At 38.1% G+C, this 7,307-nt stretch overlaps 1 non-coding gene across 1 annotated transcript; it reads left to right on the top strand.

Annotated features, from left to right (window-relative positions):
- The first annotated feature begins 1,743 nt into the window (after window positions 1–1,743).
- Window positions 1,744–1,878, top strand: LOC116623841. Its single transcript, XR_004297772.1, has one exon. It is a non-coding gene; the product is annotated as a U4 spliceosomal RNA (small nuclear RNA).
- The last annotated feature ends 5,429 nt before the right edge of the window (window positions 1,879–7,307 follow it).

The raw sequence follows: 7,307 nt of genomic DNA, 5'->3' as shown, positions 1-7,307 counted from the left end.
GTGACTAAATCTTGTTTCAGTGAAGTACTTTCTTTACCATAAACCCTCCTTTATGTCCTTCTCTTTCTGTAAGGGTATTATAATTCTAATTTGAATTATGAGCACATATGTAGATGCACACACATGTGTATTGTTGATAATACAAAACTATGCTGTGAGGGGGCGCCTGGGTGGCTCAGTCAGTTAAGTGTCTGCCTTTGGCTCAGGTCATGATCCCAGAATCCTGGGATGGAGCCCCATATTAGCCACCCTGCTCAGCAGGAAGCCTGCTCCTCCCTCTCCCTTGTGCTTGCTCTCTCTCTCTATTGCGCCTTCTTTCTCAAATAAATAAATACATAAATAAATAAATAAAATCTTTAAAAAAAATGATGATGTCAGTATTTCAATTTAAATATCTCTAAATCATTCTATATGCTGCAAAATAATAATGCAACATATCATTAATAATCAGAAAAAGCAAATCCAAATGACAATCAGCTAGTTTATACAAACACAGAAATCATTTAATAATTCAAGTACAGTTCTTTGGTTAAATTAAAAATGAGTTATCAAAAATGTTCTGATAACTCAGATTTAATAGATTTATTAAATTACCCCTAAAACATTTTTTTATAAATAATTTTAAAATTACCTTATTCAAACCTCTTTCTGAATTTGGATGTGTCTTCCCACCAATGCCTGCAAATACGGTGTTTTTTAAAGGTATTTTAACCCTTTTATTCATGGTTTGGAGAACCTACATTTTTAACTTCCTCCATCCATCAATATTTTCCTGTACTTCACAATGGTTGGAGTATGGAAATAATCTGTTAGGCAGCTAGCACACCAGTGATAGAAGAGGTATGGTAGAAAAGCATGTTGTCTGTCTAATTGAAATTTAACAGCAACTAAAAGCACAACTTCCAAGTGGACCCTAAACATTCACTGCTGATCCCCAATGTTCAGAGGTGAGGAGCTGTTCTGAAAATAGTCATTCAGAAATTGTTTAGCCAAAGAAAGTGCCTTAAGAGACTTCTGCTTTTAGGTTGAGGTTATCAGAATGGGAATTAACTTTACTGGAAATAAATCACATTGCTTTCTTCACAGGTCGCTCAATTTAGCTGTTTAATCTGAGAGAAATGACAGATTTAAGAGCAGAGGAAAAAAAAAACTCTTGGTTCATCAGGTTTGGAAGAGTTTGAAAGATATTTTATCTCTGTTTCAGTGTTTCCATCTGATAATCAGTTGTGTAGACTATAATTTCAGAGTAATTTGAAGCATAGAAAATAGAAAGTCTTATAAATAGGTGTGTCTTGGAGTGACATATAGACGGTAGTGGGCTAAGGTATTTGCTTAGAAATAATGTTTTTTGTTTTTCTTTTTTACTGTCAGGTTTAATAACTTGCCCAAAATATATGTGTACGGATTTTCTTAGACAGTTTTCCAAAGGAAAAGGTCATGCGATTTCGATGACTGGCCACATAACATACTGTATTTGGTCAAGACAGGAAACTAGCTGAGGTAGGAAAATAAATAGTTTAGAAAACCATGCATGCTTTCAACTAAGAATACCTGAAAGTAATGCAAATATAAGTCTTTATTTTGCTGAACTCTATTATAGTTCTATACTGCAAATGTAAATGGGACATACACAATTCAAAAAAGCAAGGTGAGAACTGAAATATATTGAACTTAATACAGAAATAACCATAATGCTTAAGAGAGAACAGTGAATCCATGCCTATGCTTAAAAAATCTCGTAACAGCTTTGCGCAGTGGCAGTATCGTAGCCAATGAGGTTTATCCGAGGCGCGATTATTGCTAATTGAAAACTTTTCCCAATACCCCGCCATGACGACTTGAAAAAATCTCGTAACATATTTTAAAAACATACAATGCAAAAAAATTATCATCACCTTCCATAGTGATATGTCGTGGGTGCAATACTGTGATTTGAACTAGCAAAATACCAAAAAGTGTGTTGTTTTAACTGATGTCTCTAATTCTGTGCCATGAATTCTAGGAGTTGACATACAGGAAAGGTCTAATGGGAGGAAATGCACAGTTTGAGAAGCTAGGAAATATCTTCAGAAAATACCACAGTCAAGAAATAAATTTTTAGGGGCATCTGGCTGGTTCAGTCAGTAGAGCATGTGACTCTTGATCTCAGGGTCATGAGTTCAAGCCCCATGTTGGGCGTGGAGCCTACTTAATTGGAGGTAAGGAAGGAAGGAAGGAGGGAAGGAAGGAAGAAAGGGAAATTTTTAAAATAAAAGACGAAAAAGGACAGGAAAGTTAAAAAAAAAAAAACTATCTATTAACAATGCTTTTAATCCATGACATTAAGGTAAATCAGTATTGGATGGATAATGAATTAGAACTTCACGCCAAATGTGTTCAGTAGCTGTTTTACCTTTACATTCCATTTCCACTTTATCAGATTTAATGAGAGCTAAAAGAGGAGCTCTTAAAAGAGGAGACTATGCTCACATGTATATATCTGTTTTTCCTCCACAAAGCTCCACAGCCTTTGTATAAAATAGGCATTCAATAGGCCTTTTTGCAAGGTGGCATTGTTGGTTTTTTTTTTTTTAAGATTTTTAAATTTATTTGAAAGAGAGAGAGAGTGGGGTGAAGGGGGCAGGGGAAGAGGGAGAGAAAGAATCTCAAGCAGACTCCCCACTGAGCGTGCAGCCTGACATAGGGCTCGATCTCACGACCCTGAGATCATGATCTGCACCAAAATCAAGAGTTGGAGACTCAACCGACTAAACCACCCAGGCACCCCAGTGCCATTGGTTTTAATGGAGGCAGTGCTAGAAAGCTACCGACATCTCTCTGCAGGATCTGGGACAGATTAAGAATGTCTAATCCTTTCTGTGCTACCTGAGAGACGTATGAGGGAGACCAGATGAGATGGTAAGGATAGAGCTGCAGAGGAATGCCAGGTAAAGAGAAAGTACCAACTGTGCATCACTTCACGTTCCTTGTTCATGTGTCAACATTTGCTGTGTTGACTCCAGTGCTGTTCTAGGTAACGGGGATGCAGCATAAAATAAAACTTACAAAAAAAGAGTGTGATGGTGGCTCATATAATCCATTGGAGGGACAATAAACACAATTAATTAATTAATTAATTATGCATATATTGGAAGAGGATAAGTGCTTCGAAGGTAAGAGGTATGGGGAGACATTGGTTAGTGGTGATTGAGATAATAAGTATAAAAAGGGTTAGGTCCCGAGGACACCAAGTCTAAAATCTTTGAAGCAAGATTTGAGTCTGGTGTGTTCAAGAAATAGTAGACTGACTTTTCCCTTTAATTACAAGGGTTAAAAGAAAGAGTACAGTCCTTTGTAGATTTCTGTTTTTTTCTTAAGCAAAGCAAGCCCTATTGTTGTATTTGTTAAGACATATCTGAGTTATTCCATCAGGTGAGAATCAAGAAGGGCCCACATCAGATAAGCTAAAATAAGAAAGGAATCAGAACTCCTGTAGGCTGAAGTTGCAACAGCCCTACTGATGGGTACTTTCCATGGAAAAGATTGTAATTCTGAACAAACCATAAAGGGTTAACTCCAAGATGGAAGGCTTGTAGAAGAATTGTCCTAAAAGAATGGGGAAGGCAGCGCTAATAGAGAATTATTTATAAACAAGATGTAGAAAATGAAGTTCATATACATCAGAAAATTATGCATTTGGAAAAGTAAATGACATGATAAGTATTTTGTGGATAACTCCCTGTCTCTGAATATACCTTATTATTTTTTAAAATTATTCCATTTAATGGAAAAATGGAACCAAGGAAAGGCTTACAGAATTGGATGAACTGCTGTATAGCAGTTCCCATCCAGTTCTTGTTCGGATCACTTTCCATCTCTTCCTTCAAATATAGATACAGTTTCCCTTCAACAACATTGGGAAATGAAGTGAAAGGGACAAAAATCTGGGGAAAGGTGAGATAATCTTAGAATGCTTCTCTGAGGAACATCTCTGCCAGCCACCATCTTGATAAGGAAACTGTGGGCTCATGGGGACTCCTAAGTGATGATGACCTTGCCCACTGCATGGCATAAAAGCAAGTGACGACCTTTCACCAAGTTCATGGATATTAATAGATTCACATGGGTTAGGGTGGAATAGCGATTTCCGTGCAGAAAAGCATTACAGAAACAAACAAACAAAAAGAAGACAGACTCCTTGGCGGTGATATAGTTCTGTATTGTTCAATAGAATGTTTTGGGAATTAAAAGTAACTTTTTAATCCCTGTCCTTTTATACATGGGTGCACATTTATGTAAATATATCCTATTAAGTAAGAAGAGTTCATGTTTAGCATGATCCTCTTCATCCTTCTTCTTCTACAGTCGTGGATAAAATTGAAAAGAAAGCTGGGCGCCTGGGTGGCTCAGTCGTTAAGCGTCTGCCTTCGGCTCAGGTCATGATCCTGGGGTCCCGGGATCGAGTCCCACATCGGGCTCCCTGCTCGGCGGGAGGCCTGCTTCTCCCTCTCCCACTCCCCCTGCTTGTGTTCCTGCTCTCGCTGTCTCTCTCTGTCAAATAAATAAAATCTTTTTAAAAAAAAAAAAAAAAAGAAAAGAAAAGAAAGCTATTAGAGCTCATCTGAACAATGGGTACAGAAATATAGGTAATGTATATGACCAGAGGTTTTGTGAACCTTAAAACACTACAGGATTGAGTTGCAGTGATAAGATGATGGCACTGCCTTGGAAGCCCTACCCCTTCACCCACAGGAAAGGTGATTTAAAAAGTTTCTGAATTTTCTTGAGTCAGGTGGATAAGCTCAGGGATTCGTAAAGCTCTCTGTTCCGGATCCCTCAGCAAGGTCAGGAGGCCCCCTGCATCCCAAGGGCAATGGACCAGACATTGTGTACCAAAAAAAGTATTAATATAATTTTCTGGCCACCAAATAAATCTAGATGAACTCTAATAGAGCATGATTCTGTCTTACGTAGAAGTAAAATATACTGATGATGAGAATTCAAAGAGTCATATTAATTTAATAATACTACTATGTTACTTTTATATACCATTTTACCTGTGTTATATTATTTTATCATCATAATATTGCTGTAAGGTAGGTTAATAAAGGTTTGCTTGCCAGAATAGAATTATTGGCAGTGATTTTGGTTTCATTTTTATTTTCACTCCTCCCTCCCTCCTTCCCTTCCTTGCTTCCTTTTCTTGTTTTGTCTCTCACTACCCCAACACCTATGTAGCCAATTTAAATCAGCTTTGTTGAAATAATGTGGTATGGTTTCTCTTTTGCTGACAAGATGCTAACACAGTACTTGGGACTCTCAGAGGAGGTATTCTAGGATTGATTTGGTCATGCCTTGGCCAGGAGCACAGCCCTGAGCTAACTGCCAATGCAAAATGGAATCTCGTAAGCAGCAGCATCAAGATAATTAAATTATCAGTTTTGCTTGCTTGGAATGAAGTACTTTTCAAAGCAGGTACTTCTAAAACTAAGTAGCTGATGCACCTACTGTTACTAATGGAATAGTGACCACAGGATTATGGGTTGATTTGGATGCTTTCAAATGCACAGAACTGTTTACAGAAAGAAACCTAGAGCTATAAACTACCAGCTCAGGTAAGAGCCAATTAGCAGGGTTATTATAGTAAAAATAACCAAGAGAAAACCCTTGGAATCCCTTTCTTCATCAGAATGGTAGGGCAAAGGTCTTACAGCCAAGAGAACTACAGGAATCAGTATGATTACCAAAGATTTGGAAAACGCAGGCAAATTCCTGCCACATCTCTGCTTAACTCCACCATTGGGCTGTTGCAAAAGATGATAGATCTTGGAGAATGACAATAGATTTTCATAAACTTCATAAGGTAATCCAATTACAGAGGCTAGTCTAGATATAAATCATTTACAGGAGCAGGTCAGCATGTCTCCTAGCACCTGACACACAGCGATTTATCTAGCACTTTCTTCCCCCTCTAGACTGATTTGCAGGGACCACTAGACACTGTTTGTTTTCACCTGTCAGGAACAACAGCATACCCTCCCTGTCTTGTCTCAAGGGTCTATCAGGTCCCCTGCTCTCTGACAGAACCCAGTTCACAGAGGTCTTGATTGTAAGCACGTCCCACAAAATGTCATACTGCTCCTGTTCATTGATGGCCACATTGCTGATTGAACCTAGGAGCAGGTGGAAGCAAGTATTCTAAATAACTTATTAAGACATGTACATGCCGGAGAATAAGAGAGAGAGGTCTAGTGAAAATTTGCAAACCTGCCACCCTGATGAAGTTTCTGGATACCTAGTGATTTCAAGTATGGTGCAATGCTCCCTCTAAGTGAAAAATATTTGCTATACTTCCTACCAAATGGTAGGTCTCTTTGGATTGTAGAGGCAAGGTAGGTCACAGGGAGTGTGCTAATACACCACATTTATTAAGTAACCTATAAATTGACCCATTTTTTAGAGAAAAACCTTTGAAGTGGCCAGTAGTCTCTGAAGGTTAGAGTAACCTACAGAGTGGCTGGTTTTTCAGGAAAGAGTAAGCACTTCATCACCTATTCTAGAATACAGTTCACTCTGTTAGTTCATCCTTATGACTTAAAATAGTCTCCAGTAATCTATGTATTTGAGGCAAATAGACATGTTGTATGGAGCGTCTCATTGACCACAATAGAGGAATCACAGTCCAGACCCATAGAGGTTTGTTTAAAAAAAAAAAAAAAGAAAGAAAGAAAAGAAAAAAGCATGCCTTCTTGGACAGATAACCTTTTCTTTTGAGAAGTCCCACATATTGTTCCTGGTTTCTGATAGTGTCTGAAAGCCTAGTCATGAGACCTCAGTGACTGTAGTCGAGCTTTCTGTCAAAAGTGGATGTTATGGGGTCCTCTAAACCACAAGTTGGATGTTCACAACAGTTAATCCATTATCAGATGAGAATGGTATAGAAGCGATCATCTTTGAGCAGATCTTGCAGTCACATGTAAGTATCTGAGATTCATAGATCACCTACACCTGTTTCATTGTTGCCTCTTGCTCAATCTATACCTGTAACCTCAGTGAACACTCATCATTACTGAGGAGGAATACAGATTTTGACCTTGATTAAAATGTTCCTGCACAATATATTGGTACCAACTCCAAGTATTTTTAGTACCATCACCCCCCCCATCCATAGGGACTAATGTCCAAGACCCCCAGTGGATACCTAAAATTGCAGATAGTATGGAACCTTGTACTTTTCCCATACATACATACAGATGATAAAGTTTAATTTATAAATTAGGCACGGGAAAACATTATCAACAGTAAATCATAGTAAAATAGAACTTAAG

Source organism: Phoca vitulina, unplaced genomic scaffold (assembly GCF_004348235.1).
Source record: "Phoca vitulina isolate PV1807 unplaced genomic scaffold, GSC_HSeal_1.0 scaffold61, whole genome shotgun sequence".
Classification (NCBI taxonomy): Eukaryota; Metazoa; Chordata; class Mammalia; order Carnivora; family Phocidae; genus Phoca; species Phoca vitulina.
Note: the sequence above shows the minus strand (reverse complement) of the source record. Positions and strands in the feature narration are given on the sequence as shown.